General features: G+C 48.1%; 1 long non-coding RNA gene across 1 annotated transcript; it reads left to right on the top strand.

Moving 5' to 3' along the window:
* Window positions 1-1,018: 1,018 nt before the first annotated feature.
* On the top strand, window positions 1,019-17,739 carry LOC110258444. The gene is made up of 3 exons (XR_002341151.1): window positions 1,019-2,499; window positions 16,020-16,194; window positions 17,690-17,739. It is a non-coding gene; the product is annotated as an uncharacterized LOC110258444 (long non-coding RNA).
* The last annotated feature ends 6,758 nt before the right edge of the window (window positions 17,740-24,497 follow it).

Raw genomic sequence — 24,497 nt, forward strand, 5'->3', positions numbered from 1 at the left:
AATAAAGAGAAACACGTCCATTTAAGTGATAACAAACTCAGTGAGAAGGTGGATATCGGGTCACCCAACTGGCAGGTATCTAGTTGATTTAACACAAGTCATACTGGCTCCAGAATCTCAATCAGAAAAAAAAAAAAAAAAGAAGAAGAAGAAGAAAGAAGAGGAAGAGGAGAAAAGGAGTGGAGATGGTAACAGTAACTTTGGAAGCCTTGGTTGTGGAACTTGACTAGTTTCTGTGGGATGAGTAGAATCAGCTGTTGGTGGGTTGGGGACACATTCGGAGGAGGAGGAACACTTGCTGAGTCATGGAAGCCAGGAGGTCCTGCTGTGCCACTGTGCACTTTCCATCGCTGACTTCAAGTTTAGGGACATGCTCAGATCTGTTTCTCTTCATGACCCTTCAGAAGACTCCCTCCAGAATTTACCCATTCCTCTCCAAACCCATGTGCATCCACACAACCTGTGCTATGTCCTCACCTCTATGTTCCCAGGGCTTTGAGGGGCCCCTTGTGATCTCTTGCACTGATTACATCTATTTAGAGATGGGAGATGCCTTGGTGGCAACATCCTCAGCAGAGTTCAGGATCTGAGGACTTCTTTGATTCTCTTTTCTTACCCAGTTACATTTGTTCCAATCCACATTTCTACTGATCCTTGCTGATTGGCTGGGAAAGAAAGGGGAAGAGGAAGGAGAAGAAGGAAAAAGAAAGAAGACTGGATTGTTGATCTCCTTAGGATGGGTACACATGGTCGTCTAATTAGTGTATAAGCTCCTTAACTTCTATGCAGCCTCTCTATCTCTGCCTTTCTCTTTACCAGGTACAGGGCCCTCATGGAGACAGAGCTCAATAAGAGCTTGTGGGTGACTTAAGGGGATTCATACTCTGTCCAAAAGGTGTCTGCTCTCCTCCCTAGGAGGGAAGAGAGGTAAAAACGATAGATAAATGTAGTAGTTGCATCTTGCATTCTATGATCAGATGGATGCCCTTGGAGCGAGGCTAGGAGCAGGGAAGGGGAGGTGGTTTAGGAAGGAGGAAGAGGAGAGGCCCCTTGCTCCTTGCCCTCTCCTTTCTCATGGCTCCATCTGGACCCATCCTTAGGGAGCGTGGAAATGCTTATAATTTCATCTTGGCAGTCAACTTCACTGTAGAAAATGGATGGAAACTTGAAGGTTGTGAAGCCTTTGTAAAAGCAAGGATGGAAGGGTAGAGAAGCCACCATATCCATGGAGGTGGGGAGATGAAGTTCTTCAGGATCGACAGAAAAGGGTGAAAAGCCCTGGAAATTGTAATTTTACAGGTAACCTTAAGAGAACAATCTTTCAGTTTTTAATTTCTTTAAAAGACCATTATCTAAAGCAACAACAGCAGTAATATAGGGCTTCTAACATCTCAGGGTATAAAATATATGAACACAGTAGAACAAAGGATGGGGGATGGTAAAAGGGAATCATACTGGTTTAAGTTCTTCTATGTGCTAAGGATGCAAATTGTAATCCCTAGTACAAATAATTCAAGAATAAAATAGATTTAGCTAAAAAGTCCCAAAAGTCAGTAAAATGGAATATTAAGATGTAAGTGATTAATCCAAAAGAGGGCCAAAAAAAGGAACAAGGAACCAAGGGGACAAATAGAAAATAAATGACAGTACTTATTAATTGTAATATTATCCACAAAGGGGAGGAAGGGAAGGGAAGAAAGTAGATCTCTCTAAGGTCTTTCCCAGCTTTTGGTGTCCACACCACTGGTTTTAGTCCACACTCCCCTGTCTGCATCTACTAGTGGAACTGAGGCATCATCAAGTTTTCTTAACATCAGAGCTGGGATGAGAGTGGGGTCAGCTGGTTCCTGGGTCTAATCATGGGCCCGTCAGGTAGAGGAGACCATGGTTATGGGTTTGTAATTAGAGTAGCAAGTTCAGGTAATGATTAGGTTTGGAGTCAAAGATATTATTTCTATTAGTTAGGCCTGGGGTTAAGGCCAACTTAGAGTTGGCAACTGCTTGGAGTTCGTGCTGGATTTGGTTTATTGGTCCCATCTGTAGTGTGGGAGAGGACTGGGCTTCAGGAATATTAGATTGGGTGGGATGGGCTGATCCAGCAGGGCCCCTGCAATCTCTCAGGGCAGTTATTCACATCCACTAGGTCTATTCTTTCCCATAGTTAATAAGCTTTTTCTCTTTTATCAATGCAATGCAACATCCATTGATTTAAAAAGCCTTTGATCACCTGCTATGTATCAGGCACCATTCTAAGTGCTGGGGATGCAGTGTGAACAAGACAAAATCCCTGACCCTACCGAGCGGATGTGCTGAGGGTGATAAACAAACATGAATCCAGAGAAGAGAACCAGGCCAGCAGGTCAGAGTGATCTGGAAGTCTGGGAAGATCTTGTGATTGATGAGAAGGGACAGCAGGAGCAGAGGCCTGGAGGTGGGCAGAATGAAGGCAGTGTGGCACCAGAAGTGGGCAGGAAAGGCGAAGAAGCACAGCTGTGCCAGGTAAGTCTCCTGGGCTGGATTCCGGGGGAAGGTAGAAACAAGGGCGTGGCAGAGTCTCCCTTGAGATCTAAAAGACAACTCTGGCTGCTGTGTGGAGAATAGCCTGGAGCAGTGACAAGAAAACAAACAAACAAAATGAAACAAAGGGCTATGAGATAGGAGCCCTGGATTCCTCAGGGTGCTGTGTGAGATCTCAGCTACTTCTTCGCTTAGGCTCTCTTCTGGCTGGCTGTCTGTAAAATGCCAAGAGTGGGCTCTATGCCACTTTAGTTATAGAGACATAGAGTCAGTGCTAGATCATTTTGAAAAGCTGCCCTTAGAGAACAAGGGCTCTATGAAAGCAAAGGCTCCGGTATCTTCTTGTCCCCTCGGTATTTGAGACACTCAGTACATTCAGTCAATTAGGTGGAATGGGTGTAATAATAACTTGAGTTCGTTTCCTCCATGAACACTGTGGCTTCTGAGACGTCACTGGCACAAGAGCTGGTCGGTTACTTTGGTTCAAGAGGCCAGACTCAACTGAGTAGCCCCTTGTGCCAGCCAGATCCGTTCCCTCCCTTCCCAGCCCATGACCTGATCAGACAGCTTTTAATGGGGAGTCACCCGTCAGCGTGGGGGCCCCTCTGCATGAGTGACCCTCCCCGCTGGGGAGCAAAAACAACCGCTAGGACTGAAGGCCAGCTTCCAGCTGCCCCACTGCTGAGTTGCTTCATTTCTCCTCCAAGGCCATCTCCCCTTAAGGAGGAGAGGGATAAGAATCTGGTCCTGGCTTCCTCACAGGGGAAAGAGGATCAACAGAAACCCCTGGGGAAATGTCAGAGTGTGAGCTGTGTTGTTGCCACTGCAGCTGAGGGCACTACTCCTGTTGTCGGTGGGTTGGGAAAGAGCCTGTGACACAGGAGAAAGGTCTTTGTGCTCCTCCAGCCCTAGCCCTGCAGGCCCAATCCCAACGGAAGGGCATTGAAAAAAAAAAAAAAAAAGGTGCCCAAAGTCAAAACCAAAACACATGCAAGAAGCCAGACTCCATCTGCACATACACTTTGGGTGATATTTAGGTGGTTTCTGTGCACTGTATGTGCCTTCAAGTTCACTTAACTCTCAAGCATCCCTCCAAGTGGGTATTGTCATCCCCATTTCACAGATGAGGAAGCTGATATTCAGAGAAGGTAATGGATTTGTCCAAGGCCATCAGGTGAGTCGAGAAGCTGGGAGTCTGCCCAGGTAGGCATGCTTCCAAGGTCTCGTGTACCCCAGTGCTCAGACTTATGGCCCTGAAGCATTTGATGTATGTCTCCATCATTCTTTTCATGAAGGCTGGGACTCCAGATATCCTGGGAGCCCCTTGGGCCAGAGATGGTTGAGGATAAGCTCAGATCTCTTGGGACTGGTTGGTCATTCAATCCATCAAAAGACAAATAATCAATGAGACAGCAAAGATTAATTAGGAAGGGCCTGGCTGAGAGGTCCAGCAAGGGAGGCTGAAGATGTGCAAACCTGAGAATAATTCAAGAGCAAGACATAGCCACTGCCCAGTGGAGGGGCAATGCTGGCCCCCAGGAAGCGGCTGACCAGGGCTGACGGTGAGGCAGGGTCGGGGGCGGGGGTGGAAGAAGGTGGTACCATGGATTCAGCTGCCACTGTGAGGAAACCCAAGGCCCTGACCGCTTTCCCTACCAGGGCCTGGGACTCCCTCTAGGGCACAGAAGATCAGGAAAGGGACTTTGGGCATGCCGGCACAGCTAAGCCGTCCCACTGGGAGTGCCAAGCCCCCACATCTCAGCCTTGTTCAAGTGACCCAGGCCCAGAACCTGGATCCACTGTCCATTGTCCCTCCGGAGCCATCCTCTCAGCACTGCCTGCCTCTGGCTGATAACTGGCTAAGTGACTGTGGCCACCCAGGGCCTGGGTACAGGAACTGAACTAGGAGAAGGGGTTTCTTTCTATGTGGGGAGAAGTCCCTGAGGAAAAGGGAAAGTCTGTGGGAAGGACAGATTCTCATGGAAAAGCCATGCGGGGCCAGTGTAGTGCCCTCTAATATGCGCAGCTGGGCCCATAGCTCCTCTGGAGTGACAAGGTGACAGGGTGTGGCTCAGCTGAGACCTCAGGCAGAGAGGGAGGCAGAAAAACCTGCCCTTCCTGCCAGGTGGGGCTGCTTCTCTCCCTCTCTCAACACTATTTTAAAAATGTAACCAGAGGCTTGCCTTGTCCTCACTTAGCATCTGTTCTGGAGGTGGGGGAGGGACTTTACCTAAACAGCCCTGGCCTAGGTGGGGATGGCAGGGAGGAGGGAGCCCTCCCCTCTCGAAGTAGGCAAAGAGGAGGGGAGATGCATCTTCCCTGACTCTTAATGTCACCTCATTTTAGTAGAAATGGATTTAAAATGATCTCCAATAAAAACTAAGTGTTTTTTTTGGAGTTCCCATTGTGGTTCAGAGGGAAACGAATCTGAGTAGTATACATGAGGATAAGGGTTTGATCCCTGGCCTCACTCAGTGGGTTAAGGATCCGGCGTTGCCATGAGCTTGTGGTGGTCGCAGACTCAGCTCAGATCTGGCATTGCTGTGGCTGTGGTGTAGGCCAGCAACTACAGCTCCGATTCAACCCTTAGGCTGAGAACCTCCATATGCCACAGATGCAACCCAAAAAAAACCCAAAAAAAACCCCAAAAACAAACCAAAAAAAACCCACAAAAAACAAAACCCTAAGTTTTTTAATGTATGGCATTGATATGATCTTAGTGTGCAAGATTTAGGATTTTTTTAATCCATTCCGAGTCTATTCTACCTTGCTCATGCTCTCCCTTTGGAAACCATCATGGTCTAAGTAACTATGCTATTGATAGGATATTAATAACCACCTTTTATTATAGTTTATGGGGGGGTTTCTGGGCACAATATTGCACCTGATCCTGTCCCTAGGTCTGCAAGGTAGGAATTAGCAGTAGTCCCATCTTGGAGATGCCAGGACTCAGAGATGGAGAATGGGTCAGTGGTCACCTGAGAAGTAGGGACTGGTGGGCTCTAGGCTTCGAACCACAAGACTCATCCAGTGGGCTCTGAAGAATCCAGTTTCCTACACACTTCTGGGCCCAAAGGTGAGAAGGGCAACATTTTGACTGTCCTCTCTTCCAGCTCCACCCCAGCTCAGAGAACTTAGCACACAGGGGTCTGGTTCAGGGGAATCAAGCCCTTCGTGTTAGCCCTTCAGACTCTTCCCATCCCTTGTCTCACTTACTTCTTCACCTTGGAAGAAAGTAGCTTTCATCTGGAAGCAAGAGAGATGTAGGAACAAATGAGGAATGGGATCCATTCATCCTGACACCTCTTAAACATAGTAGAAACTTCTGGAGAAAAAGAAGACATCCTCCTTGGGAAAAAGAAATGGGGAAAGAAGAAGGTATGGAAAAGAGAAGAAAAGGAGCAGGGACAGAGGACAAATGGGGGTGGGACTGCCCAGGACAAGAAATTTAGTGGGGAGTTCCCATCGTGGCTCAGTGGTTAACGAATGTGACTAGGAACCATGAGGTTGCAGGTTCGGTCCCTGGCCTTGCTCAGTGGGTTAAGGATCTGGCATTGCTGTGAGCTGTAGTGTAGGTTGCAGATGCTGCTTGGATCTGGCGTTGCTGTGGTGTAGGCCAGCAGCTACAGCTCGGATTCGACCCCTAGCCTGGGAAACTCCATATGCTGTGGGTGCAGCCATGGAAAAGACAAAAAACCAAAAAAAAAAAGAAAGAAAGAAATTTAGTGACTACTTGCAAGAATCCCCATAGGTCCACTCTCCCCAGCTCCAGGGATCACCTCATGCTGCTTACACCTAAATAATTCGAGTTGGACTATGGGGAAGAGTTTGATTTGCCTTTGACCCTATTTAACATCCCCAAGATTCTACAGCCTCCACAGCCACCCATCCGTACTTCCAAGGACACACATACAGACCAGGGTCCCCACTGACATCAATGTTATAATAATTGGCTCCTTGCGCAGAACGGGTGTTCTCAGGGGATTCTGGAATCCACGGGTATTTTGCTCTGATGCTAATGCCTATTGTGCAAAATTTCAGTATAAAGAGAGCAGGAAGGTTTTGTAAAAATTGGGCTGGGAGTTCCCACTGTGGCTCAGCAGATTAAGAATCCAGCTAGTATCCCTGAGGATGAAGTTTTGATCCCTGGCCTCAGTGGATTAAGGATCTGGTGTTGCCGTGAGCTGAGGTGTAGGTCACAGACGAAGCTCGGATCTGGCATTGCTGTGGCTGTGGTGTAGGCCACAATTGGTGTAGAGCTCCAATTCGACCCCTAGCCTGGGAACCTCCATATGATGAGAGTGCTGCCCTAAAAAGAAAACAAAAACAAAAACAAAAAAACAGAATGCATTGCTTCTGTTCACCCTGCCCTTTATTTAGGAGAGGACGCAGTCCCTACCCTTGGCCCAGAATGCTCTTCTGCCACTTCTCTTTCTAGCAAAATCCTGGTCACCCTTCAAGTTTCCCTAACTTGCCCCCATCCGCAACCAGGCAGACATTGTCATTCTCCATTCTGAACACCCAGAAAAACAGGGTTTTAACTTCTTAGGTGTGGTATTTTATTTGTTTACAAGTTCATTTCCAGCAGGAGGCTGTGAGCTTTAGAGGGAAGGGTTGTGTATTATTATTCATCTTTCTAAGCTGAATTTCAACCACAGAAGAGCTGGACGCTCAATTAATGCCGAAGAATGGAAGAATGAAGGAGTGAAATTAATGACTTAAAGAGGAGAATACATGCAGCCAAAGGGGAGGACACCCTAAGTGCAGTGGAATTTCAGGAAGGAATTTGGAAAGTTGTATTTAGTGATCACTATCATATTATTACATTTTAAAACTTTTAAACTGTTTACTATTCCTAACAGGTAAAGTTAGTGTGGGATTGTCTGTGAGTCTTCCCAGGACTCTTCTGATTTTGGCCTTCAAATTTTTTTTTTTTCTCTTTAGAGCCATACTCGTGGCATATGGAAGTTCCCAGGCTAGGGGTCAGTCGAATCAGAGCAACAGCTGCCAGCCACAGCCCCAGCCACATCCACAGCCACAGCAATGCAGGATCCGAGCTATATCTGTGACCTACACCCCAGCTCACAGCAATTATTTTTTTAATTGTATTTTATTTTATTTTTATGAAAGTAGAGTTGATTTATAGTGTTGTGTCAATTTCTGCTGTACAGCATAGTGACCCAGTCATACATATGTACACATTCTTTTTCTCATACTATCTTCCATCATGTTCTGTCCCAAGAAGTTGGATATAGTTCCCTGTGCTGTACAGTAGGACCTTAGTGCTCATTACTACTTAGCCATAAAAAAGAACAAAATAATGCCATTTGCAGCGACATGGATGCAACTAGAGATTAGCATACTAAGTTAAAAAGAGAAAGACAAATACCATATGATATTACTTATACGTGGAATCTAAAGTCTGGTACAAACGAACCTATCTATGAAACAGAAACAGACTCACAGATATAGAGCACAGATTCGTGGTTGCCAAGGGGGAGGGGGAGAAAGTGCAACGGCCAGGGAGTTTGGGGTTGGTAGATGCAAACTATTACATTTAGAATGGCCTTAATTATTAAACCTTGGGCAGATGAGCTCCTCTTTGTAATGCTCTTGTACCCAATGAACTCTGAGCTCTCTGCCTTGAAGTCATTTATGTAGAGCTTTACCACTGACATATTTCTAGGTCAGAAGGCATCTCTCTACCATAAGTTACTATCTGATCAAGAGCCTCTTTAATTTAGCCAAAGATAGAATAATTAGAGAGGCTAATCTGCCGTGATATAAAATTAACAATTAAGATAGGCACGCCCAGCCCCATTGTCTAAAGCCTTTGAAACATCTGTGCCTCCTTCCTTCCACTGGGGTAGCACATGGGTCACAGCTGGGCTTGTGACCCCAGCATTTGTGCACCAGAGACTACAACCCTCTGAGCGAGACCAAGAGAAAAATCCTCAGAGTTTAAAATTTTAAATATTTACGGGCACATTCTCAGCATTGCATCCCTGGTTTTCTTCAAAGAGTAAAGACAGAGGTATGCACTAGAGAGAAACCCTTAAAATAAGGTTTGTGTGGGCATGTATTTCTTGGTTTGGCACATGGGGAGGTACAGGTGTTTATATGTCTAAGTGCAAGTGCATTTGGGGGGTATGTTAATGGTTGCTTTAGAAAGTGCTCCTGGGAGTTCTGACTGTGGCATGGTGGGTTAAGGATCTGAATGCAAAGGCCCAGGTAGCTGCAGAAGCGCAAGTTCCATCCCCTGGCTGGCACAGTGGGTTAAAGAATTCAGCACTGCTGCAGCTGCAGTGTAGGTCACAGCTGCAGCTCCGATTCTATCCCTATCCTGAAAACTTCCATATGCTGTGGGTATGGCTATTTAAAAAAAAAAAAAAAAAAGTGTTTCTGAAGCTCTCCTCTCTAACACCAACATGACAGAAGGACCCAAATCCAGACCCTAGAATAATGCAGATAGAAAAGGACTTTGCATGGCCACTGGAAATCACAAAGGCGAGAACATTTCCCTCATTTTTCATATATGTTTCAAAATCACACTCCTGCAGTATCCTGCTCCCTTAAATGCCGTGCAACTATCCTTCTCACAGAGCTTAGGTCTGAAGCCTCAGTTACTTCTTGCTCTCTCTGATCACCTCTTGAATCTGTGCAGGAGCTGCTGGGGACACATGATGATGACTTGGAAGGAAGGCATCTTCTTGCCTCACCTTCTCTTGATCTCCTTGTTTTCCTGCCATCTTCAAACTCCTGTGGCAGACAGCAGAGCACCTGGCACTGCTCAACGGGGATCTTAGACATGGAGTGAAAGTCAGAGTCAGACATGACCTTCACTCCATGTCTGTGAGCTTCACTCCTTGTCTAAGCTCCCTGTTGAGCAGTGCCGGGTGCTCTGCCGTCTGCCACAGGAGTGGTCTGAGGATGGCAGGAGAACAAGGAGATCAAGAGAAGGTGAGGCAAGAAGATGCTAGAGACCAGCTCCTGCCAGGTCAAACTTTATCAGAGCATCTGCCTCGCCAAGATGCCCAGAGTGGTTAGCTGTTGTGTGGGAAATGGAAGCCCTGAAGACAGAGTCTATGGCTGACCCTAAGCAGCCCAGAGGAGGCCTCACACCTCTGCCAGCCTAGGCTGATGGCACAGAGACCACCACGTAATTACGTTAGAGCTCATAGGAACACTAACGACCCAGGCCTCTCACCTAAAGTAAAGGAAACTAAGGCCCAGAGATAGAAAATCAGTCATTTGAGGAACTCATACCAGACTGTCAGTTCCTTGAGGAATTGAATATGTCTCTTTGGTCTTGGTATCGCCAGTGCCTAGCAGGGTGCCTGGCATGGAGTGACCATTCGAGAGATGCTGATCGAGTAAACACTGCAAGCAGATAAGTCAAGAATGAATGAATATATTCACCACGTTTTCTGCTACAAGTAGCAGAAATGATCTCTAGCTAATTTGAAAAGAAATGATTCTTAAAAAACATTCTGGAGGAGTTCCCGTCATGGCGCAGTGGTTAACGAATCCGACTGGGAACCATGGGGTTGCGGGTTCTGTCCCTGGCCTTGCTTGGTGGGTTGATGATCCGGCGTTGCTGTGAGCTGTGGTGTGGGTTGCAGACGCGGCTCGGATCCCGTGTTGCTGTGGCTCTGGCGTAGGCCGGTGGCTCCAGCTCCGATTCGACCCCTAACCTGGGAACTTCCATATGCCGTGGGAGCGGCCCAAAGAAATAGCAAAGACAAAAAAAAAAAAAAACATTCTGGGGGAGTTCCCATCGTGGCTCAGTGGAAATGATTCTGACTAGCATCTATGAGGACGCAGGTTCCATCCCTGGCCTCACTCAGTGGGTTAAGGATCTGGCATGGCTGTGGCTGTGGCATAGGCCAGCAGCTGCAGTACCAATTCAACCCCTAGCCTGGGAATGTCCATATGCTGTGAGTGTGGCCCTAAGAGGCAAAAAAAAAAAAAAGTTAAAAACGTTCTGGGTACCTCGCAGAATCTCTGGAAGGGTTGGAGAGGCAGGCTCAGAGATTCAACAACCAGGAATAAAACCTCAAACGGGAACCATAGCTGCCACAGCAGATGACTGTAGTTTGCACCAACTCTGGATGCTGAGGACAGAACTGCAGGCATCAAAAAGCTGTCGTGAAGGTGGCACCCACTTTGCAAGATGCCTGCTTCTCCCAGTCACTAGATTCAAAGTCTGGGCGGAGGTGTCTGTGAGTCTTGTGTCCATATCTAGAATCCAGGGAGGCTGGGGGCATCTGGCGTTTTCAATTTCTATGGTAAAAGGCAGACCTTGCTTCACAGGGTGAGTGAGGAACTCCCCAAAGATAGAGAGATGCTGAGGTTTATGTGCTAAGGCACTAAGAAGAAAGAAAAATGTTCACGACCATGAATGAATGAAGAACGTGTCGTACATGTGCCTTTGGCTGACTCTTGCTGCAAGAGGGAGGGATACCCTCCCCATCACTTGTGTCTGGGGGTCCCTGGCACATTTTTCACAAGTTCTTTCTGTCACTGCCATTTTCTTCCTAACCTTTCATAGAACTTCCTGTGATTTCCATAGTTAAGGCCCCCTTCAAACTGGGTCAGTTCCTTTGCCACTGCCTCCTGGTGCCCACTCATTTTTTCTGGGCCACCTCTTGCGTCCCTGCCAATGAGTCACCAACATTACTGTGGTTTTGACATCATCATCCATAAGCACAGCCTTGAAGAGGCCCAAAGACCCCTAAAATAGTTATGTTGAACCAGTGGGATTTGTACAGTACAATTAGAAGGCAACATTATTATTGTTTTCCATTGAACTTTTGAGCCATTCCTTTGATGGATTAGGTAGTTCCCAACTGGAGTAAAACCTTATTTAGTTCCCAGGACTTTTCCAGTCCCTCTTAAGCAGTAAAAATGGAAATTCCTTTGCTCACACTAAATAATAGTCTGCGTCCAGCGTGGTAATGAAAACTCCACACTTCCTCCTAAGGTCAAGCTCTGTCCTCCCCAACTCAGATGTCTTTCAGCCTGGAAGCCCATGTGGACTGGAGGAGAGATGATGTCTGATGCTTGCAACATAGAAGCTTGAATGATATATTCCTTTGGTTATCCATTCATCCATTTATATATCCATATAATCAGCATTTACTGAGTGCCCATTTTATGCCAGGTGCCCTGCTAGGCACTGAGGATGCTAAGTTATTTCCTCATCTGGCATCTTTACTCCCATTCCCCTAACTAGCCTACCTTGGCCTCTCTAGGATAGGAGAGAGGAAAAGAGGAGTAAGAAAGTTTGGGGGTGTTTTGTTTTTATTATTATTTTTTATAGTAATTTCCCCCATACAGTTTTTTTTCTGCTCTATAGCATGGTGACCCAGTTACACACACATGCACACATTCTATTTTCACACATTATCATGCTCCATCATGAGTGGCTAGACATAGTTCCCAGTGCTACACAGCAGGATCTCATTGCTAATCCATTCCAGTGGCAATGGTTTGTATCTATTAGCCCCAAGCTCCCCAACCACCCCACTCACTCCACTCCCTCCCCCTCCCCCTCGGCAACCACAAGTCTATGTTTGTTTGTTTGCTTTTTAACTAGCACAGGTGTAATTTCTTTGGTTTTCTCTGGTCATGGCAACTGTTTCCCTCTTTGGTGTCATTGTGTGTTTGCTGGCCATCCCCCCCGACGCTCTCCTCTAGTTGCAGCCTTTAATGGCTCCTTCCTCAGGCCACTTGTGAGCCTCTTACAGTTTCTTTCTCCAGTGGCTCCTCCACTTTTTTTCTACTGAGATCTCCTTGAAGAAGTACATTTGGACAGGATCCTCTTAAAAATCCTAGAGGGGTAATCAGATCCCTTATCTGATCTGTAAACACCCTGCAAGGTATTAGACCTTGTGATCACTGCCCAGACCCCTTCTGGAATGAAGGACATGCTCCTCCAGGTGCTGTTGCCCAAGGTCATACCCCTTCCCGAGGGCAGCCAGCACCAGTGCCTGATCAATGCAGAGGTATAATGGTCTGGCCCCTCTACCTCACCTTGGGGCAGCTCCAAAAGGCCATTCTAGCTTTGGAGCTTCTGGGGGAGGGGGTGGAGGGATGGGGCAAGGCCTTTGTGGAGGTTCCACTTCTCCCTCTGCCCGATCCTGCTTCCTCCCATTCCTCCCACAGGTGCTGATCCGAGAACACTCATAATAAACCTCCTGCAATGTCATCTCCCCCTTGATTTGGCATCTAGTGAATCCAGACCTACACTCTGTACCACCGCCATGACATAGGTGAGAGGGAGTAGCTTTGGAACCCAGCCCTCCCCTTGCTGCCACAGGTCACCTTGGCCAGCCTCACGCCCACAGGCAGTCTCCTGTGTCCCCCAGGCTCCATGGGACAGGTATCAACCGCAGTACCTGGTCTCCAGTAAGCCCCAGTCACTAGACCTGGAGACAGTGGCAAGGAGTGTCCCCTTTCCCTCCATGGTGCAAAAAGGGGAAATTCCCTGACATTGACAGCTCTACGCTTGCCGTCCAACTTCTAGTCCTTGTCTGCATCAGTCCATACACTCCCCTGAGAGGGGCATGGGCCAGGGCATGCAAAACCCTCTTTAAAAGCTCTTTCTCCAGTTCTGTATTTTGGAAGGAAGGGTAATTGGCTCTTATTGTCTTGGGACCTGAGTTGAAACTAGGTGCCGTTTTAGCACCCTGTTCCAGGTCAAAGCCACACTGCAGGAGGGGGGAGCGGGTCTCCGAACCCCACTCTGGGTAGTGCTGCCAATATCATCATTTTAGTGACAGCAGCACCTTCATTTCTGCTTGTGCCTTTCTCTGTCTCAGGTGGCGCTGACATGCCTTTCCTATGGGCCACTCTTCCCCCAGGTGTGTGCTTTTTACCACTCTGGCGATCACATCTACCAGCCTGGCAGATGGGCCAGTCTAGGTGAGGCTTCTCTGGGCCCTAGCAGCTTCCATGGCTGGGACTCTAGCTTTTTCTGTTTTTTTCTACTCTTTCACTCCTCCCTCCACTCCCCCACCCTCCATCACAAAATTCTTACAACACATTGTTTAGGCTTGATGATTTTTCTCTCAGTTCTCATATCTAAAAATTTTTAAGAACATATAGGTGGTATATATCAATGTGAAAATAGCTTGGGAGAAAACAAGACTTGTTACAACATTAAAAGATGCTTATTGATTTTGGAAGGTTTTTTTAAAAAGTGAGTAAATTTGTGTCGCATCCTCTGGGAAATGCCAGGTGTGCACAAAGCGACTGTCTTCCTGGAGAGATGGGAACCACTCGCTCTTTCTTTTCCACCGGATGGATGTCCTGCAGCAGGATACATGGTAGCTATGGACCAACGACTCCTTAGCTATGGGTTGAGGGACAGCATGATAAATAGACAAGAACTTTCGGGGGCAAAAACCTCATCCCTAGACCTAGAAACAGAAGCCATTAATCTCTACGTCATTGATTATGCAGACTTGAGAGTCGAGGGAGGCTGTGGTTCTTTAAAACTGGATCCTTCTTATCCATAAGCATTTAAGAATTCAAGCAGAAAAAAAAAAAAGCTTGACCCTTTTCCTCAATAAAAATCACAGAACTCTTTTAGAAAGATAAGAAATTCTGGATTTGTGGCATCAAACATCACAACATTTACGGGTAGATACAGCATATGTCTATGTGAAATCCCACAGCTTTGGCCTGAAGCCAGACGTGGGGGTATGGTTTTCTGGAGTTCAGTGCTGGGGAGTGTGAGGATAGATTTTTGTAACACTTTAAGAGCTGGTTTTGTGTGGTGGGAGTAATATGCAGTGTTATTTCAAGTGTTATTTCAATAGACAAGTAGCCATGGCTTCTGCGATTGTCCTTCCTCCTAGCTCTGCTCCCAAGCCTGCAGGCTTTCTCACCCCCAAACCAACTGAATGGCCAAACAAGGGCCAGATGGGTAATCCTGAGATAACCTACCTGGTAGAGCCTGAGAAGGATCGCCTCCTTAAATTCTATACCCTGGGAGCCTCTTCTGCCTCCCCAGAGTCTCAGCCCTGATATGAGATAATGCACTGAAAGTTGGAAAATATTTAACGAATAGCCCAACCTTCTAATATCTCTCCTCCTGGTAGAGCCCACACTTCCGACATAATTTCCACCCACCTCCTGGACTATACTGTTACTTGAGTGGATTGCTGAGGACTTCTTTCTTCCATCTGCCCACTGCATCCCAATACCTGCTTGGTACCTGCTTTCTACCAAGTTTATAATTTCTCATCTCTATAGAGGAGAGGAAGCTGGAGACCCAGTCTTGTCCATTTTTAAAACAGGATGCCTTTTTTATGTCCATCGACAGATGAATGGATTAGGCAGATGTGGTCTATATATACACAATGGAGTACTACTCAGCCATAAAAAGAACAAAATAATGCCATTTACAGCAACATGGATGGAACTAGAGACTCCCGTACTGAGTGAAGTAAGTCAGAAAGAGAAAGACAAATACCATATGATATCACTTATATCTGGAATCTAATATATGGCACAAATGAATCTTTCCACAGAAAAGAAAATCATGGACTTGGAGAACAGACTTGTGGTTGCCAAAGGGGAAGGGGAGCAAGTGGGATGGATTTGGAGCTTGGGGTTAATAGATGCAGAGTATTGCCTTTGGAATGGATTAGCAATGAGATCCTGCTGCATTGCACTGGGAACTATGTCTAGTCACTTATGATGGAGCATGATAATGGGAGAAAAAGAATGTACACATGTATGTGTAACTGGGTCACCATGCTGTACAGTAGGAAAAAAAATAAAAGTTAAAAGAAAAACAAAAAACAACCAAGATGGATGTTTCCCTGCTGCCACAGCCTTTGTCACCAAGCCATCCAGTCTGGAGTCAGTCAGGAGACAGGTGGGGAGATTTGCTGGGAGAGGTGGGAAGTTTGCTCCCATTTTAAGTGTTTGGGAGCTCCGCTTAGCAGTGCCCTCTGCTGCCCTCTGTGGCCAAAACATCAAGGTCTCTAGAGACATTCCTAAATCCTGGGGTCCATCTCTCCCTGCCATCTTCTTTTAAAGCTTTTCTCCTTTAGTGCTCTGTGGGCTTTAAAAAGGAAAGTGGGACACTGTAGCCACACGCCTGCATCTCGTTTATACACTCAGCTCCTTCCTACAAATGTTGTTCAACTGAATCCTGGAAGAACTCTTAGGAAATCATGGGGCCCCTCAGCTCTGCTCAAAGCAAGGCTGGATCCAATCCTTCTGGGAATTATATAGGCTTTTGGTGAATCTCTCTGCCTGCCAAAATCCCAGATTCTTCAAAGTTACTCACTGGGATTTCCACAAAATCTGTGTAGTTGTTTATCTTAGCCTGGGACCTTTCACTTAGAGGGCAAAAATTCCTATTAGAAAGATGAGCAGGCTGGCCATGAAAAGAAGCTAGGTTAATATGGTTCATGTGTTCTTGACTGATACTTTAGCTTTCCTCTTTCTTTCCTTTTCTTTTTTTTTTTCTTTTAACATTTAAGAAGCTAATTTCATAAGCTCAACCCTGCTGAAACATTCTCTTTGAGTTGGAGGTGTTGCTTTGTGACCTGCAAGCACAGTCAAGAACTCAGAGGTATTTTTCTTGCTCTAGCAGCTCATGAGCACCTGCAAGCTGCCAAAGCACCTATTTCTTCTCCCCCTGCAGTCCCAAGAGAGGTGAGTAAGCTTATTGCTCATCAATGGCGAACTGTGTCTCAACAATTTGAATTCTGCATTAAGACAAGTCAATGTGTCCATTAGGATTGGCTGGCTGGAGAATTCCAGTACAAAATCAACTCTTTCCTGAAACCTACCATCACCCCCCCCAAAAAAAAAGCTCCCTAGAGGATCTATAAGTTTTGTTTTAATCCCTTGACGGTCAGGCCTAATATGTGATTTCAAAGTTTGTGGGCACAGGGCTCAGCAACTCTAGGAAAATGAGAAAATGTGCCTGGTTCCCCAGTTCTCTGCTGTTGTTTGTTTTTCTTTCCCACCCCTATTCTGCTTTCCAGCACCTTCCAAAGGCTCCTGGAAAGTATCTCCATTCTCTTACAGGATGCAAGGGAAAAACACGTTTATTTTGTATTTTGGTGGTGACACAAACTTATACCAAAATAGTCTTTTTATGTAAATTGTTTTATTTTTTCTTGATATTTATTTTTGTATTATGGTAAAAAATGCATCAATTAAATTTACCACCTTGACCATTTTTCACAATACAGTTCAGTATTGTTAAAATGTTTCCCATTGTTCGGAGTTCCTGTTGTGGCTCAGTGGCTAACGAACCTTAGTATCCATGAGGATATGGGTTTGATCCCTGGCCCTACTCAGTGGGTTAAGGATCCAGCATTGCTATGGCTGTGGTGTAGGCCGGCAGCTAGAGCTCTGATTCAACCCCTAGCCTGGGAACCTCCATATCCCACAGGTGCGGCCCTAAAAAGACACAAGACCAAAAAAAAAAAAAAAAAAAGTGTTCACATTGTTCATTGTCTGGACTTTTTTCATTGTGCCAAACTCAAGACTTTATACCCATTAAACACAAATTCTCCATCCCACCCTCACCCCTTTCTAGTATTTTTGTTTAAATTTCTTAGGGTTTTATTTTTTTTAATTTAGAAACTTTTTAAAGAGTGGAATCATGGTGTTTGCCTTTTTGTGATTGGCCTATTTCACTTAGCATAAGTCCTGAGTGTTCATTATACATATTTTTAAAATGTACAGTATGGGGTTGTTAAGGGGCAAAAATGTACAGAACGGCTTCTTAGGGTCCCAGGGTGGACGAGTTCCGTGGCCCTTGCTTTCTCTTCCCTTCAACTCACACCTGTGAAGACCGGGGCCTTTCCAAAGCTTCAAAGGATTAAGAGCCTCCCAGGTCCCTTTCAGAAATATCCCTGCTGGATCGCTGCCTAGTAGGTAGGGAATAGGGTGGGATTTTTGAGAGGGTAGCTCAACGCCAGACAGAGCAGAGGCTCCCCAGCGGGTGTGGATACAGGGCAGCGTTTAATGAACAGGTGGAAAAATCCCTGAGCTCTAATGGCCTGCCCTGGATCTCAGATCTCGCCACACCCAACACTTGTAATCTTTTAGCTAGAGCTTCAGTCGGACCATGGGGACACAAGGGCAGCCCTGAGATCCTACGACTTGAGGACACGCTGTCAACTCTTATCCCCAGATCACATTAGAAAGCCAGACTGACTTCTCCAATTCTGAACTGGCCCAGACCGCGCGGTTGTGGCCAGGTGTTGGGAGCAGAGTGTGGCAAGCCAGACCTCTCGAAGGACCTCCTCTCTCCAATTCCAGTCAAAAGCCGTACAGCCCCGCAAGCAACGGACGTGCCCGTTGAAGGAAGAGAAGAGCAGGGGCAGCCCCAGCTCATTTCACTGCAGTTTCTCCGGAACCCAATAGGCACAGGTGATCCGTCTCCCTGCCTCTCCTTCCCGAAGGCAGAGCCAGCTGCGCTCTACCGAAAAAAAGAGCGCATCGCCCAGGCCGGAAGCGCAGCGCTGGGGCCCTCGGAATTACCCTCACGCTGCCCAAGGTGGGTACGCAGTGGGGCAAGGGACGCTGAAGCACAGCACCGCAGAGCGGTTCTGCGAAGCGCGGGACATTCCGTGCTCGCGGTCTGCCCCGGTCCCAAGGGCAGGGCAGAGGTGGAAGGACATCCGCGCACAGGAGTACTCCCGCTCCCCGCAGCACTCCCGGAGACCGACTTCTTGCAGCTGCTTAGCCCCACTTAAGGTGCGCCTCCTTGGTGCGGAATCCCATCTAGCTCCCCGCCATCCAGCCATCCCATCGACCTCATAAACAACTTCTAGAACCGCAGAGGGCGGAGGCGGGGCGGGCGGGCAGAGGCCGAGCCGACGCGGGGCAGGGGGCGGGCCGGGGTCAGGGCAGAGGCTGCGGCCGCGCCTCCCCATTGGCAGGACGCCTGGGCTGCCCGGGCGCGCGGCGCGGGCGGGCGGGCGGGGGCGGGGCCTGCTGGCGCGCGCCCGCCCCCACCCGCTGAGCCCGCGCCCCTCGCGCCCTCCCCGCCCCCGCGCCGGCGCCGGAGTTTTTAAAGTGGGCTGGCAGCCCCGCCAGCCCGACATTCGGGAGCGGCCCGCGGCACAGCTCCGGTGCGCGTCACCTCCAGCCCCAGGTTTCCTGAGGCGGCGGTACAATCCTCGGCAGTGTCCTGAGACTGTATGGTCATCTCAGCCTCCGCGCCCTCCCGGCCTCGGACTCTCCAACTCCCGTCGTTCGAGTCACTTCTTCTTTTTCTTTTTTTTCCGAAAACCCAGAAAAGTGACTCCTGACTCCTTTTCGAGAGAAAAGGGAACTTCAGTCCTCGTCTCGCTGCCCTCTTTTTGCGTTTGACAGCCTCCTCCCACTTCTTTCCTGGACCCCGCCTCCCTGTGCAGGTTCCTCCCCGTCACCTTTCTCCACCCCCCTCCCCCGCACCTACCCTGCAGCCGCAAACTTCCCTGGCTGTGCGGGGAGCTCGGGACCTGCGAGCACTTAGGATCTTTAACACCTGCGAGGGCCACAGCGAAGGCAGCAGCTGCAGCCTCTACTGGTCCTGTAGCCCAGGTGCTCCGCGTCTCAAAGGCCACAGCGACGATGACAGCTGACAAGGAAAAGAAAAGGTAAACGGGCGTCGGAGCTGGTGGGTGGGCAGTGAGGGGCTAGATGGCGGGCTGCTCTGGACCCGCGGCGACCGAGAACGGCTGGGAGAGGAGTGCAGAGAGGTCTTTGAGGCCGAGGATCGGTTTGGAAGGTTTGGCGGGGAAAGCAGGTGCCCTGTCTAGAGACCCCAGGCTGCGGCCTCGCGGTGAAGAGTTCTGTGGCCCGAAGGAGTGGGGAATATGCGCGTGCAAAGAGACCAGGAGGCTGATGGGGATGGCCCTAGAGTTCGGTGGTGCCCCCTGGCTACCTTCCGAAATTCACGCTCCCCCAAACCCACCCCCGCACCAAACTCCCAGTGCCAACCTGTTGAAATGTTTCTTGGTCGATTCGGCTTAGGTCAACTTTTGACTTTCTTAAGACCCGCAGACGGGGCAACATCCACTCCTCTCTTTTCTTTGGGACCCTTGGGGTCTTTCCAGTTGATCTCGGCCCGAACAGTGACCCCAAACTGGCCAGGGGAGGTAGCGGAGCGCGACGCTGGACGCGCCCTTGCACCCCTACCCACTCCAGGGCTCCAGATCTCGCAGAAGCTTAGAGAAGCCCTTTTCTGAGCCCGCATCTTGACTCCGCGGGAGAGTGGGTAGTGGGCCGGGCTGCCCAGAGGAGGCAGTGTCTTGGTGTGCTGGGAGGGGATGGAGACACCTGGCGCTCCCCGCAGGACCCAATGATGTCTCTCTCCCAAGAGGACAGAGAACGGCAGCCACGATCTGCCCGCCTGCCCTCTCGAGCCTCTGGGCACTGGATGAGAGGCAACCCAGGCCAACTCTCACTGCCCTGCCGCCCTCTCCTGGCGAGGGGGAGAGCGCAAGGCATGGCGCACAGGCGTGAAAACTGCCTCACCTCCCAAAACCGTGCCCGGCTTGCCGCCTGGTCCTCCTCCCTTCCCAGCCTACACTCATCCTGCCCCAGCAGAATTGGATTTTTCAGCCCTGAGTTCGACGGAGGCTTGGCGGGGCTAGGGTGCGGGGAACGGGAATCCAACGCGCGGCGGGTTGAAGGACCTGAGCCTCTCTAGGTCAACGGCTGGGCGATCATGGGGTGGTGCGGGGATCGGGGATCCGGCCTCGAAGGGCGGGGGTAACTGGACTGGAGCCTGGGAGCCCGAAGAGTTCATTGCTTGGGTTGATTTGCTCTTGTTCCGACTTCCACTGCGGGACCAGAGCCAGAAGCCGTGTATCCTCTAGTCGAAAGCGGCTGTTCCCACCTCGGGGCACCGATAAGAATTTGATAAAGGGGAGCGAATCGCGCCCGTTCTGGCGGAGCGCCCGGGCCCTTCACTCCGGATCGCTGGGGGAGGGGATTGAGCCCAGCTTCGGGTTCGCGGCCGCAGCTCCCCCTTCCGCGTCATGGTGGCGCCCCCAGGCCTGAGAGATGGATGAGGGAGCCTGGCCCCGGCCGCTCTGGACCCTGAGACAGGAGCCGGCTGGCGGCCCCAGCGGCCTCCCCTTCGAGCAGCCCTGGAGTCCTGGGTCTTTGCAGGGCAGCGAAGCAAGGAAGAGACTAAGATTCCAACGCAGTTTGTAAAACCAATATTGCCTGCCAGTAACAATGACTGAACAATCAAAAAGCAAAGTTAGAGTCAGCTCCTCTGCGCGCGCGCTGGGCTCCGGAGCCACAGAGGGAACTTATTGTACATTTTACAACTGTGATGCCTATCGGTAAATGTTGCAATCTCAGAGGTGGAGCCTGATGGTTATCTTGACAGATGTGTGAAGTGTCAGCTTCTCCAGCGCGGCTCAGCGCCGGGTCCTGTGCTATTATGCATATTAATCGTCGCAAGAAACTTGGGAGCAGGGAAACATTATTTCGACACACTGTAGCGCCTCTTTCGTTAGAGACAGAGGAAACCAGAATCAGAGCAGGAAAAAAAAAATGGGTAATCAAACTCCGAATTATTCGCGAGAGTGGCAGGTTTAAGAATCACTGTGGGGTTGCCTATGGACTGCCTAGGAGGCCAGAGCCAGCAGCCCGCAGGTCGCTGTCTGTGGCTTGCCTTGATTTTTATGTCGCAAACTGCCGGGGCAAACAGTGTGTCTCTCGCCATCTAGAGCCCCATGAAAGATTGTCCAATTCCTGATGGGCCAATTGTTTTGAGATATATTTACTTTTCTAGTCTGGCTCCATTTGCTGGGGGCAGACTCCTTGCAGGACCATGGTGTAATTAAATATGTGAAACTAGTGCATTGAAAGTTGGTGTATCATGTCAGTGGTGGTCCTTCGCTTTGCCAGAGTACTTCACAAGTTCTGTGTGACACCTGCCATGGAGGCATTTATATTAGGACTCTTCGTATAGGTTCTTAGGATGTGATTCTTCTGGTTTCAGCAGAGCCATTTTTGCCCTGAAATTCAAGATACATGGAACATTTGCAACGTTCTTTCCATCAACAGCCTTTCAAGAAGTGGGCAGGATTATTTTGTTCCAGAACGTTCATGCGTCGATGGAGATGTTAATGTTTAATAATAAAGAGTTTGCTTGCTAAACATTGGCTGGGCCAGCTGGCCTGGATAGAAAGTTTCAATAAGTGCTTTTTAGTGGTGGCGGGCATTCCTAGTGGCATCACAGATGGCCAGAAGCTGAAGCTTGTTAAGACTGCTGTACCTTTCTGCACTCATCTGTCTGGAGGGAAGTGAAGATTTCATTAATTAAGGGTCTTGGTTCTGTGAAGAGCTAGAAAGTGTCTGGGTGACTTGCTTCCTAATAAAACAATTTCTGAGTCCCTTCCCTGAGGGGAGAAAGAGTCTGAAAGTTCTTAGGGACCTGGAGCTCCGTAGAGTGGTTTGGGAAAGTAAATGAGATCTTTGGATAATCAGGGATCAAAGTCCATTCCCAAAGCCAGACCCAGCTTAGAGCACCTTTCTAGAAGGCTTCTATTGCTTAGCATAGAGCCTTTGGTGGAAGGATGATCAGAGATGCCTGGAGCAGAAATTTTGTATCTCTTCTTCCCCTGCCAGCTGGATGAATGTAGTTCTTCCTCTGCTAAACTAAAATCAAAGTTCACCTTTTTTTTTTAGTTCTGAAGGCAAAAATATTGCTGGACAGTGTTTCTCCATCTAAGTAGATTTTCTATAACAATTCCTTCAGCATTTGATACCTGTTTCCAGTTATGTTACCAGGATGCAGGTGTAATAAGGAATTGATGTAACACACTATGGGTCCAGGTAAATAAACTTTAATTCATACAGCTTTGTGAAGTTCAAAAGAATGCTGTGCCTAGTTTTTTTCAGTGTTGCTGATGGGATGCTTACAGTTATTTTGTAAGAGACCATGAAAATCATCTAGTCAAATGTTTCTCTTTCTGCATGAGGAAATTGAGGCTCAGAGAGGTTAAGTGTTGTCTCTAATAATAAGAGTTAGTGAAGGTAAAAATCAGAACCCAGGTTCATTTAAACGAAGTGTGCATTTCCTTATTATTGACAAAATAGTATCCCCAGCCCTGAAATGCTGCTAGGTGGTTAGGATGATTTCCAAAGGATTTGAGTGCCCTCCCTTCACCCACTCCAAACCACTGAACCTTGTGGAAAAGAGATTTGCTTTTCTGGATTATTATTTTAAAAACTTTAGGCTGCAAAAAAGGAAGGAGGGTTGATGCCGGTCCCAGTGTGTATAAACTTTAGGAAGTATGAATTCATTGTTTTAGCATTCTCCCTTTATTTCATTTAGAAAAAATTTACTTATAGGTGCACCTCATTAAACAAAGCCAATGCAAGGACTGTTCCCCAGTGGTGCAGATTGCTTTGTGAAGTATAGAACTCCCTGTCAGCAGAGACATTCAGGCAGCTATTAGATTGGTTCCTATACTGAAGAAGTTGGCATTTTCACTAGGAGTGAGCCATGAGACCCCAACTGTTTAATTCACTTTAAATGTAAATCAGTCAGTCTGTCCTGTCCCTCTGTCTGTCTCTGTCTCTCTGTCTCTCTGTGTGTGTGTGTGTGTGTGTGTAGGAGAGAATCCTCAACTTTCTAGGCATTTCTTAGTGCTCCAGGATTTTTAGCCCAGTACATTTGAAAATATTTGCTCTTATTAATTATCTCAAGATTCAGGCGTTCCACTTCTCAGGAAATCTTTTCAGTAGTATTCGCTTTTGGGGGGTATTTTCCTCAGTTCTCTCCCATGCCAATAGGAATTTTCCTTTTTATTTTAACCTAGTGTAATCTTCCCTTTCGCTTCTGGTATGACCATCACTGAGAGTTCATAACAGGTAGGACTTTTGCCCACACTGTAAAGTTAGCAGTGTTTGATTGCAAGGTCCCCAGTACCCTTTACCCCCCTCTTCCCCAGTACCAATGTCTACTCTCATGATGAAAACCAGCTCTGCTATTCACACCATGCTATAAACCAATAAGACAACAAATGCGTATTGAATGCCTGCTCCCTCTCTGGATAAGATGCTGGAGAGGCACTAAGGAATAAGGGATGTGGTCCTTGTCTTCAAGTTGCTAGTTTGATCGAGGGAGTGGGGAGGACACTTGAGGAAGCATAACTAAAAATATGGGTAGCGGGCAGCTTACCTGTGACTTTTCTGTTGAGAACAAATCTTTTGAAGCTAAAGAGAAGACGTTCTTAATGGCATTGTAGGCAGTAACCACACACACAAGCAAACACAAGTATTGGAAAGTACTATGTGTGTTTAGGAGAATGGATTCTTAGTTTTCCCTGGAGTCACACAGGGTAGGCCCTGATCACTAGCCTGAAGACTGGCTCTGAGGGAAGGTCATATGGGGAGTAGTCAGGGTAATGAGAGTAGTGGAAAGTGGAGGGTTCGAGAGTATGCCCTGTCATGTTCTTCTGCACTACAGACAGAAAGGCCCCCGAGGTTGAATGTTTGCTGTTCTTTGCACATTGCTTTGGGTGAGGGGCGTGGAGGGAGGCGTCTAGTAGGGTCTCGAAGTGATAGGGACAGAGATTCAGGTCCCACCTAGGATAATAGTGGAGGGGAGGCAGCTGTGATTCCAGGAAGACCAAGAAGGGAGAGGAAGCATCATAACCTGGGCTTTGTGAATGGGCTTCCGAGGGCTATGAGCTTCTGAAATTGGCTCATAATGTGGTATTAGGCATGAAGGCATTTCTTCCCCCAGAGGAAGTCTGTTTAGCTCTAATGGCCTTTCAAAAGGTCTGGGATCTGAAAAAGGCCAGCCCTTGCTCTTGGAGGTCTGATTCGGTGACTGCCTTACCTTCCAGTATCTTACTCTTCCAGCCTTAGAGAGGTCCTGTATTTCACTGCCAAGGTCTCTCCCGGTCGTGGAGATGGGGATGGAGGTTGGCATGTGCATCTGGTAAAAATTCTGTGGTGTAGCTTACCTGTACCCACCTGTC

Source organism: Sus scrofa, unplaced genomic scaffold, assembly GCF_000003025.6.
Source record: "Sus scrofa isolate TJ Tabasco breed Duroc unplaced genomic scaffold, Sscrofa11.1 Contig2053, whole genome shotgun sequence".
In the NCBI taxonomy this organism is placed as follows: Eukaryota; Metazoa; Chordata; class Mammalia; order Artiodactyla; family Suidae; genus Sus; species Sus scrofa.